This window comes from Erpetoichthys calabaricus, chromosome 1 (assembly GCF_900747795.2).
Source record: "Erpetoichthys calabaricus chromosome 1, fErpCal1.3, whole genome shotgun sequence".
Classification (NCBI taxonomy): domain Eukaryota; kingdom Metazoa; phylum Chordata; class Cladistia; order Polypteriformes; family Polypteridae; genus Erpetoichthys; species Erpetoichthys calabaricus.
Window position 1 is genome coordinate 330,987,004 of NC_041394.2, and position 9,720 is coordinate 330,996,723.

The 9,720-nt window shown below is 43.3% G+C and overlaps 1 non-coding gene and 1 pseudogene across 1 annotated transcript; both read left to right on the forward strand.

Annotated features, from left to right (window-relative positions):
• The first annotated feature begins 3,351 nt into the window (after positions 1-3,351).
• On the forward strand, positions 3,352-3,537 carry LOC114669706 (U2 spliceosomal RNA). The gene has a single exon (XR_003719115.1). It is a non-coding gene; the product is annotated as a U2 spliceosomal RNA (small nuclear RNA).
• Positions 3,538-4,896: 1,359 nt separating this feature from the next.
• Positions 4,897-5,068, forward strand: LOC114641133 (uncharacterized; annotated as a pseudogene).
• The last annotated feature ends 4,652 nt before the right edge of the window (positions 5,069-9,720 follow it).

A 9,720-nucleotide genomic window follows, 5' to 3' on the forward strand; every position in this document is an offset into this window, starting at 1 on the left:
TTTTAAGATGAAGTTTATGATGTTCTACTTTAATGGCAAAATAAACCGTGATTAAAGTGTAAATTTCAAGATTAAAGTTGACATTTCGTGCTTTTTTTCCCACTGTGTGCCTATTTTTTTTGTCTGTACCCTAATAAGCTTTCATATGAAACTCAGACGGTGGGCTACGACTCGCCTTTTCACGGTGACTTTGATATGTGATTTCTTTTTTATTTCGGGCACTGTGCGACTTTGTGAACTTGGATCTTTCGAGTTTCTCTGACACTCTTGTCACTCGATCAACTTTCTTTTGTTGATTATACCACTGTTTAAACCAACAAATAGTACGTTTTTCCTTTGCCTCCACTTGGTATTCGCTGAAATTCTTATATTTTCCCCTGTGCTTTTCCCATTGTCTTTTCACAGAAGGCTATTTATATTGATTTACATATTCAAAGAGGCGTAATTCTGGGAGGAGTTGGGGCGGGACAGAAGGCGCGTGCATGTGCGTTACTTTTCACGCTGATCGGGATTTATGTATTGGAAGAACGTGAAATTTTGCGTACGTACAGATTCCTGCATCTGGATTTTTCTGTGCGTACGCACAATCCCGCTTTTGTGCTTACACCATGTTATAGTGTGAGTTCTACGCATGGCGTTATACATGAGGCCCCAGGCGTTTCAAGTCAACCAAAAACTGTGTGCCTTTAGAAAAACCTTAGCACACACAAATATGTTTTACAACATTTAACAACTTTTTACAACAGGTTTAGTACTTTACACTGTGCGTAAAGTACATTTGGCAACTTGTTTATGTTTCGTGAAATGCCAAAAACAGTTTTTGTTTTTGTTTAGACAAAGATTGACTTTGCATTTCTCACAGTAGACATGTGAGAAGTGACTTCCTGGGCAGTGCTTGCACCTCTGTCTTGTTTTCCAAGTTGGTAAATGGTCAATGCCATCCTTTCTCACATCAGGGGGTACAGCAACAGCTCGTCTTTTACGTGGGGGTATTTTCTCATGTTCTGGAGAGGACAGTGGACTGCCATACCGGATCTTGCCTTTTCCTGCGCTTGTGAGAGAAGTCCCAACAGAAGCTTGAAATCTTCGCAATGGCATTGGTTTCTTCCTAGGTTCCAGTTCTTTCCGGTCTCTCTTGTAAGGATTCCATGCATTTATGACTGCCACAGTGACAGTGTGCCACCAAATGTATAGATACCATCTTCTGGATCTAAAGGAGAACTTGTAAAGAGCAGACAACATGTCAAGAAGGTCAACACCACCCATATATTTGTTGTATGTCTCCACAATAGCGGGTCTTGGCACCATTATGTACATTTTGGATTTTCGATCCCAGCGTTTCACATTTGTCACTGGTTCATCTCCAACAAATGAGGAGAGTAGGTTCACCACCTTGTTGTCACACCATCTCACAATGATAGTGTTTTTCTGATTCACTCTGAAATCCCATGACCCTCTTTCTTTTTTCTTCAAATCATTTTCTTCCATCATACTGCAGTTCTTTACCCTGTTCATTCGAACTGTTCACAAATAGTAGAGTCCTCGATCCACCAGAGGTACTGATGTAAAATAGTTGTCAGCAAAAACCTTGTGATTTTGTCCTGCTGGAAGGGTCAATTTCAGGATAACATCTCCGGAAACACCAACATCAGATTTCTCCTTATCTGGATTTTCCGCACCTTGGCAGACAGCAAAATCATACAGGAACCCACTTTGTCCAGCACGTGCCCACATCGTGAACCCCCATTTGTGAGGTTTTGATGGTATGTAGGTAGGTTAGACTTACCTTTGAAAGGCACCATTACTTCATCCACTGCATGAAATTCTTCAGGAGGTATGAGAAGAAACTGTTGGCGCAGTTTTTCTAACCATGGTCTGATTTTCCACAGTTTGTCTTTCTTCTGGTCGTCAGACACACTGAGGTTGTCTTGAAAATTAATCAGTGTCAGCAATTTAAGGAATCGTTCTTGAGACATCACATCACAGACTGTGGGGTACCTTGTCTCCATCTCCCAATAGGCTCTTACATTGGGCATCTGTACCAACCCCATGTGCATGTACATGCCAAGAACCTGTTCAATTTCTTTGGGTGTTGTGTTTACTGATGTTCCCAGTTTCCGTACACTGTACATGTTAGTTTGTTGTGCAATATCCTGAATCATTTCATCAGTAACAAACTGCTTGAAATACATGTATGGTGTCCACTCTGACCTTTCTTTAGAGACATCCTCAACATCTCTATCAAAATCAACACTTGGACTTTTAAATGGCACTTTTCTCCATTTGTACTCTTTCTTTTTTACTTTGCCCTTTGCTGACTGCTTTGTTGTGCTCTGTTTTGGCGTTACTGGGGTGTCTGTTTTATCTACAGGTTCATCTTCTTCACCACTACTATCTGATCCCTCTGTAGCAGCCATTACCTTAGGAGTCCATTCCTCATCACTACCATCATCATCTTCCTCCCCTAACTGTTCTATGTCACTTGAATTTCCATCAATTATCATATTTAAGACATCTTCTACATTGTACTTCTTTACCATCTAAATATTCAAATCATAATCAAGCAAACAATACATTGTTACATTTACAAATTATATACTGACTATTTACAACTGACATAAACATAAAATTATACTCAAAATATATACTGAAAGAAATATTCAAGCTTAAATTGAATAATATATTTAGCACAGTTTGAATTACTGTACTAATAATACAAATTTAATCAAGAAATGCACTAAAACAACAACTGATGCACTGACCCATGAAATACATTTGTATACCCATAGTATCATATTTGATTCACACCTTTTCCTGACAGTATTTCTATACAATATTTAACGAAAAACTAAGTTATGATGAACTGTTTCACCCTAGTAAAGACTTATTTTGAAATATAATCACATTATTTTTCATTTCACTTACTGTAACTGTTTCAAAATGAGGGCATCTTATCACTTGAAAATGCTGCTAACTTCCACCTAGCATGTGGCCATCTTGGATTCTTGAAAAAAAAGTGGCCTTTGCCACCTGTGATGCATAGATTATCCACCAGGGGGAGAAAACATGTATATTATTGTATACAACTGGTTTTTGAGGAAAATACTAATCCTGTTGCTGAGGAACAGGCCTTAGAAATACCTGTATCCAATATAATACATATGGCGTTATAGGATTAATCCAACACTGCAAAGTAAAGACAGCAGTGACCATCGTAAAAAGACTGGAGACTGCAATCGGTTCAAAGGTGAAATATGACAGAGAAAAATTGGGGTTTTCTACAACCAAAGAAAGATGGAAAAGTATATTTTGACATACATTGTATAAAGTTACTTCCATATTTTGTAAATAATTTCTTTATATATTTCTGTTCAATTAAAAAAAAATGTTCTTATCAGTTTAAAATCTAATATGTCCCCTACATGGGGACCGTATATTAAATTGATTTCTGAAACTAGGAGAAGGAATAGGGACTTCCTCCATCCACTCCACGCATCAACCTGGTATTGCAATACCTGCAGGAATGGTACACTTTCTCATTTACCGGTATAAAGACAGACAAGCAGCGTTGGCTGGAGTGTGGTTAGTAGCAGGGATAGAAACAGCAAGGGCAAGGTTAAAAAATGAATAAACAAATAAATAAATCTCTAAATCCAGCTGCATGTCGGCAGAACACCATGTGGCTGTTATCCGCTATTGCTTGTAGTGCTTCCTGCATTCCAATAGATGTCAGACATGGCTTAGAATTAAAAAGCTGGTGTTGTGGGATGAGTACAGTGCTGCTGGACGACCAAGCCTATACTGCAAGAAGTCATGAAGCAGTCCTGCAGGCTGTCTGCTGTCACTGAAGTGCCCCCTGTGTTTGAGGCTTTGCTCTCACAGCCAGGCCAGGATGTGCCTTCTCCTCTTCATCTTGCAACTCGAAGAGGTGTGAACGTGGTGTCTCGAGGGACATCTAGTTCTGCCACTGGCATCTCCATTGATATCTCCTTTCTTTTGTGTGCATCTGGCAGCGGGAATGGAGGAATTTAGGTGCTGGTAGTGATTGCTATTTTAAGCCATTCCCCCTCCTTGCCTGGCCTCTCCCCCCACTGTCTCGTTGGGCCTCACTCGTTGGGAGGCAAGCAACCAGCTGGGACAGAAGAATAACTTGGTTAGCACAAGGAGTGTGAGGTATGGCATAGAGGATGCTATTGCCTTTCGGATTAAGAGGGATGTAGACAGTTGGGGTTTTGCTGCACTTTGAGCTACATTTTTTGTATGAAAATGTGCTATATAAATAAATGTTGTTGTTGTTGCAGCAAAGGAGAGGTAGAAGGGTCTTTTTTGGTTGGGATTGTGGGTGGAGAGAGTTGCATTCTCTTAATATCTTCTATAGTTAACAGTTCCCCTTTACACTTGCTCTGATGTGAAGAGAATTTCCTCACAACGGGCTGACTTGGAGGGCAACATCCAATGTAACACATTGTCTGAATTTGTGATTGTCGCGGATAGAGCATTGGAAGGAGCGGCAGGATTTGATCTTGGCATTGCTGATGAGAGAATCATTCTGGCTGAAGGAAAGGCAATTGTTTGGACAGATATTTGCCTGACGGTGCCAAGTGGTTGTTATGGCTGGATTACCCCAAGATCAGGACTGGCAGCGAAATGGTTTTTGAATGTGGGAGCCGGGGTGATTGACAGAGATTATTGAGGAAATGTGGGAGTGTTGCTATTTAATTTCGGTAAAAAGGACAATGTTTTAAAGAGAGGGGATAGGGTGCCTCAGTTGATCTGTGAAAGGATTATGGTTCCACCTGTTGTACTTTGTGATGCTTTGGACAACTCTGTTAGTGGGGAGTGTGGTTTTGGGTCTACGGGGCTATAATTTGTTTGTGATTTCCTGACAGTGATGTTATTTTTATTTATTTTTTTGATAAAAAAAAATCTGTTCTTATCAGCTTAATATCTGGGGAGCATACTGTATATTAAATTTTTGGAACAAGGAGATGGAATAGGGGCTTGCTCCGTTCACTCCATGCATCAAACTGGTATTGCAGTACTTCCAGGAACTGTGGGTGCACTTTCTCCTTTACCAGTGTAAAAACAGAAAAGCAGCATTGGCTGAGCCCTGGCTAGTAGCAGCAGAAAGAAACTTCAGTGAGGGCAGGGTTTAAAAAAATAAATAAACAAATAAGTAATGCTTCAAATCCAGCTGGCTGCATGTCGGCAGAATGGCATGTGGCTGTCAGCCGCTATTGCTTTTACAGACAATTACTACCCACACAGCAGCGATGGTGAAGCCTCCCTTCCGGATGAGCTGAACAACTTCTTTCCACAGTTTGAGGCGCAAAACAAAGAGCCTGCAAGAAAAGCAACACCTCCCTCCACTGACCAGGTACCCTGTCTCTCCATACCTGATGTGAGGAGGGCTCTATCCAGAGTCAATCCACGCAAGGCTGCAGGACCTGACATCATACCTGGTCGTGTGCTCAAAGAATGTACCAATCAACTGGCCGGTGTCCTCGTAGACATCTTCAACACATCTCTGAGCCAGTCGTTAGTCCCAACATGCTTCAAGTCGACCACCATCATACCATTGCCGAAGAAGTCATCAGTGACATGCCTGAATGACTACTGACCAGTTGCACTCACGGCAATCCTAATGAAGTGCTTCGAAAGGTTAGTCATGTCATACATAAAGACTAATCTCCCTGCCTCCCATGACCTTCTTCAGTTTGCATACTGCTCAAACAGGTCAACTGAGGATGCCATATGCTCTGCCCTTCACCTCTCCCTGACACATCTGGATAAAAAAAAACACATATGTCAGGATGCTATTCATAGACTTTAGCTCTGCCTTCAACACAATCATCCTTCCAAAGCTGGTTATAAAACTGAGCAGGTTGGGCCTGAGCACCACCCTCTGCAATTGGATCCTGGACTTCTTGGCAGAGAGGCCCCAGTCAGTTCGGATGGGCTGCAACACTTCCAGCATCATCACACTGAGCACTGGAGCACTGCAGGGCTGCATGCTTAGTCCACTGCTGTTCACCCTGCTGACTCACCACTGCACAGCCATGCACAACACAAACCACATCATCAAGTTTGCGGATGATACGACGGTGCTGGGACTGATAAGCAGGGATGATGAAACAGCATACAGAGATGAGGTGGAACGGCTGTCTGCATGGTGTGAAGACAGCAATCTATCTCTCAATGTCTACAAGACAAAAGAGATAATTGTGGACTTCAGAAAATCACATCCTGCCCACATCCCACTCAGCATCAACGGTTTAGATGTGGAGACTGTTAGAGGTACCAAGTTCCTCGGTGTGCAAATAACTGAGGAACTTACATGGACACATAACACCTCATCACTAATCAAGACAGCCCAGCAGAGACTATACTAACTGAGGCGACTGAAGCAAGCAAGTCTTCCCCCTTCCGTCCTCACCATGTTCTACAGAGGCACCATTGAGAGTGTTCTGACCAGCTGCATCACTGTCTTGTATGACAACTGCAACATATCCGACCGCAAGCGCCTGCAAAGGATAGTGAAGACAGCAGAAAACATTATTAGGGTGCCTCTCCCTTCACTACAGGACATATTTTACAAACGCAGTGTCCGCAAGGCCTGCAGCATTGTTCAGGACCCCTTACACCCCTCACATGGACTTTTCACACTTCTGCCATCCAAGAGAAGATACTGCAGCATCAAAGCCAGATCTGCCAGGCTGCAGGAGAGTTTTTACCCCCAAGCTGCTAGACTCCTTAACACCAGGCTGCCCCCTGGGACCTTCCATATGGCCTCAACCACCTCTAAAAACAGAACTTTTGTACATGCAAGCCACTTTCCTGCAAAGACTAGTGTGCATGTAGAGAAGAACCGAAAATTTCATACTGACCTTTAAGAATTTTGACACTCTTGTTATCCTTCTGCTGTGAAACATTCTGACCTTTCATTGTTTACACGTCTTAAACAACTATTATCATACACTGATAATTTCTGTATTATCTATATGTATTATTTATTATATTGCATATCTTACACATCAATATTGCTGCTACCTCTTTGTCTTGTCTTTGCACAATGTCTTGTCTTATTTGTGTTTTAATTTTAAATTTAAATTTTAATTCTATTTTTAATTTATTATTTGCACGTCATGTTGTTACACTGTGGACCCTGAGCTTCACAATTTCGTCTATCTGTATACTTGTATATGGCTGAGATGACAATAAAATTCATTTGATTGTATTTGATTTTTTACTGCTTCCCGTATTCCAACAGATGTCAGGCAAGGCTTAGAATTAGAAAGCTTCTGTTGTGGGGTGAGTGCAATGCTGCCAGACAACCAAGCCTATACCGCAAGAAGCCTTTGTGGTGCTGCTTCTCGGCCTTTTGTCTAAGATCAAGTGTGCATCTTAGTCTTAAGTGTCTCACAACCCTGGTCTGAGGCAGATGGCTCCCCTGCCTATTATGGGTTTGAGGAATACAGTTCATTTTCTCTGGAAGGACAAGGAGGGAGGAGAGATGCTCATGAATTGTAAGGAGTTTACAAACATGGTGCTTTTTGAACAGCTCAAGGTAAATCCAGATGACATCTTCTGCTGTCAGCTAAATTCTCTGTTCCAGTTTGTTGATGTTACTTTTGCATAGTCAGCTTTCTTTCATATTATTGTGACTCTGTGTCCTCCGTATATTGGATTCATGACTGCTAAGGCATTTGAAATGGTAAAAGACAGTTTAAAGTGATCTTGAAAGATGACCGAATAGCCCGGATGGCCTTCCTCATCCTCCAGCGTATTTTTCTTTAAGGCCTAACAAAGGGTATTTGTTTTACAATGGGCAGGTTAAACATTGTCATAGATGGGGTCAAGAAGGTCATTTGGCAACTTTCTGCTCAGCTGTTCGCTGCTTTAACTGTGCCGATTTTGGCCACACTGCAAAAACTTGTCTGAAAGCAAAGTGCTGCGATTTATGCAGAGGATGGGCATGTCTTTCAAACGTGCCTGCAGCGCTATAGGCGCACACGTTTGGGCGATTTGTTTTCTGAGGATTTTGATTTTTTAGATCCTCCTCCCTCACCAGCATCCCCTGTTCCCTGTTCACATGTGTTCCATCAGGGGAGATAGATAGTAAAACCACAGACACGGCTGCACCACCTGCTGTTGCGCTTTCAACTTCCATTAGATAGATAGATTGATACTTTATTAATCCCCAAGGGGAAATTCACATACTCCAGCAGCAGCATACTGATAAAAACAATATTAAATTAAAGAGTGATAAAAGTGCAGGTATAACAGACAGTAACTTTGTATAATATTAACGTTTACCCCCTGGGTGGAACTGAAGAGTCGCATAGTGTGGGGGAGGAACGATCTCCTCAGTTTGTCAGTGGAGCAGGACAGTGACAGCAGTCTGTCGCTGAAGCTGCTCCTCCGTCTGGAGATGATACTGTTCAGTGGATTCTCCATGATTGACAGGAGCCTGCTCAGCGCCCGTCACTCCGCCACAGATGTCAAACTGTCCAGCTCCATGCCTACAATAAAGCCTGCCTTCCTCACCAGTTTGTCCAGGCGTGAGGCGTCCCTCTTCTTTATGCTGCCTCCCCAGCACACTACCGTGTAGAAGAGGGCGCTCGGCACAACCGTCTGATAGAACATCTGCAGCATCTTATTGCAGATGTTCAAGGATGCCAGCCTTCTAAGAAAGTATAGTCGGCTCTGTCCTTTCTTGCACAGAGCATCAGTATTGGCAGTCCAGTCCAATTTATCATCCAGCTGCATTCCCAGGTATTTATAGGACTGCACCCTCTGCACACAGTCACCTCTGATGGTCACGGGGTCCATGAGGGACCTGGGCCTCCTAAAATCTACCACCAGCTCCTTGGTTTTGCTGGCGTTCAGTTGTAGGTGGTTTGAGTCGCATCATTTAACAAAGTCCTTGATTAGGTTCCTATACTCCTCCTTCTGCCCACTCCTGATGCAGCCCACGACAGCAGTGTCGTCAGCGAACTTTTGCACATGGCAGGACTCCGAGTTGTATTGGAAGTCCGATGTATATAGGCTGAACAGGACCGGAGAAAGTACAGTTCCCTGCGGCGCTCCTGTGCTGCTGACCACAATGTCAGACCTGCAGTTCCCGAGATGCACATACTGAGGTCTGTCTGTAAGATAGTCCACGATCCATGCCACCAGGTATGAATCTACTCCCATCTCTGTCGGCTTGTCCCTGAGGAGCAGAGGTTGGATGGTGTTGAAGGCGCTAGAGAAGTCCAGAAACATATTTCTTATTGCACCACTGCCTCTGTCCAATTGGGAGAGGGATCGGTGTAGCATATAGATGATGGCATCCTCCGCTCCCACCTTCTCCTGGTATGCGAACTGCAGAGGGTCGAGGGTGTGGCGGACCTGTAGCCTCAGGTGGTGAAGCAGCAGCCTCTCCATGGTCTTCATCACATGTGACGTCAGGGCGACAGGCCTGAAGTCATTCAGCTTACCAGGATGTGACACCTTTGGGACTCGGGTGATGCAAGATGTTTTCCAAAGCCTCGGGATTCTCCTCTGTTCCAGGCTCAGGTTGAAGATACGCTGTAGAGGACTCCCCAGCTCCAACGCACAGGCCTTCAGCAGTCGTGGCGATACTCCATCTGGACCCACTGCTTTGCTGTCACAAAGTCTCCTCAGCTCTATGCTTACCTGGGCTGCTGTAATTGTGGGTGGGGGGAAACTCTCTCC